General features: G+C 56.4%; 1 non-coding gene across 1 annotated transcript; it reads right to left on the bottom strand.

Moving 5' to 3' along the window:
- Positions 1 to 521: 521 nt before the first annotated feature.
- Trnat-cgu lies at positions 522 to 594 on the bottom strand. The gene has a single exon. It is a non-coding gene; the product is annotated as a tRNA-Thr (tRNA).
- Positions 595 to 2,073: the final 1,479 nt, after the last annotated feature.

Here is a 2,073-nt window from a genome sequence, read left to right as displayed (position 1 = left end):
TGTGGCTCCCTGACATGGAGGCCAGTTCTACCCTTCCTGCGGTATCTGCAAACTCCCGGCATGGTGGTTGTATGGCTGTGCAAGGCAGTTAACTAGGTGGCTGAATGGAAACTACGTTTCTGAACCAGGGTGTGTTTCATTCAGCTTTGCTGAGGCAGTGGTTCATCCTCTGCAGGGCCCTGAGAGGCCCCTTCAGTGTGGCTCCTGTCCCTGCGAGCCCGGCAGGCCTTAGGGAAGGGCGGCAGCACAGCATGGTCAGGCCAGGGCGGGGAGTGGGCAGCACTCTAGGTTGTAAGTGATCAAAGCTCAATAGCAAAGAAGGTTGTTCAGAACATGCACTTACTAGGCAATGTCTGCGGAGTAAAAGTATTCATAACTCTTTGAGGATTCCTAGGGCTAACTTTTGTATCACCAACAGCTCAGACATTTGTTTGCATATTCATGTATACTTGAAATTTAGGGTAAAATGAAAGCTTTTGTACTTCTACTTAAAGAAGACACCCTCTCTCCAGAGCAGGAAGAGGCCCCGGCGAGATTTGAACTCACGACCCCTGGTTTACGAGACCAGTGCTCTAACCCCTGAGCTACGGGGCCCCCTACTCAGGGTTCTAATTACATATTTAAATGTAATCTGTCTTTAAGCGGTTTAGCGCTCTGCCTCGACCCTTCCTGGGGCTTTCCCGGCGGTGGACGGACAGCCTCACTCCCTAATGGGTCTGCCTTGCAACCCACGCACACAAGCCAAGACACCGCAGTGTCGGCCCGGGTGAGCGACAGAGGCACCTGGCTGGCGGGTCAGGAGAGGCCCGTCCGTCTCCAGTATCCCGGTGACAGACTGGCCAGAGTCGCAGACTCGCGCCTGAGACGGGCCTGAGGCAGCCCGGGCACTGGGCGCTGAACCCCGGAGAAGCTAGGATCGCTCGGATTCTCCGGATCCCGCATGCCGGGCGGGCGGACTGCAGCTCCTAGGGAGCAGAGCGGTGAAGAGGGCCCTCAGCGTGCCTTTCGGTGTCCTCAGGGGTCTTGTGGGCGCGGGTGAGAGGAGCGGTCTGCAAGGTGCGGATCTGCGCAGCGCGTGGGTTTGCGAGAACACTGCGCCACCCACGCAGTGTGTGTGTGTGTGTGTCCGTGCACGCGCTTCTTGTTTTCAATCTCGTCCAGGGTCCCTGCAGGCTCTTCCTTTCTCCTGCGTTTTCTTCCGAGGCCAGTGGGCTGTCGCGGACCCTTGCCCACGTGCGAGAGGTTTGTCCTTGAGACGCCCGCGTCACCTGCGCCTCCAGGAGCCCTGAGATTTCTGAGGAGCAGGCCATGTTCAGATCTCCACGCGCACACGGTGTGCACTGCACGCACGTACCCCACACCACCAGTGCTCCCCACGTTCAGAAAGAGCACGCTGAGGGCCCTTTTCACTGCGACTTCTGCAGAGGGCTTGGGGAACTCACTATAGGGTGTCTTGGGAAGGTAGAGCACACCTGATTGCCTGCCTGCTTGCTTTTCTTCCTGCCTGCCTGCCTGTCTGCAGCAGCCTGGTCCTATGCCCAGTACCACACACATGCTTGTGCATGCATGTACACACACACACACTCACTCACTCACTCACTCACCAGCCTGCAGATTCTGCCCCAGAGAGGTTTTAGCCCCATTGCTATTCACCAGGTTAGGGTCTCTCTGACTGCAAATCTGGATTTTAGAAAGCAGATCATGGCCTGCCTTTCACTTTGTGACCACCACAGAATATACTACAGATGTGTGGTGGGTGTGTATTGTGTACAAGCATGCAGTGGTACGTGACACACAGGTGCTATACACTCACTCTACGTGGACAACCATTGAGCCCTCCAGATGTCCAGTGAATGCAGTGTTAGTGTGCTGGGAGTACGGACCAAGGTAAGGCCTCTCCCCCACCGAGAAATGGGTGCCATCCCCAGTGGAGGCACCATGGTGATGGTGGTGGTGGTAATGGTTGTGGTCATGGTAGTGATGGTGGTGGTAGTGGTGGTGGTGGTGCTGGTGCTGGTGGTGATGGTGGTAGTGGTGGTGGTGATGGTGGTGGTACTGGTGGTGATGATGGTG

The sequence above is a fragment of the Octodon degus genome, unplaced genomic scaffold (genome assembly GCF_000260255.1).
Source record: "Octodon degus isolate 3935 unplaced genomic scaffold, OctDeg1.0 scaffold00023, whole genome shotgun sequence".
NCBI classification, from domain to species: Eukaryota; Metazoa; Chordata; class Mammalia; order Rodentia; family Octodontidae; genus Octodon; species Octodon degus.
The sequence above is the reverse complement of the archived record's forward strand: the minus strand, read 5'-3'. Positions and strand labels throughout refer to the sequence as shown.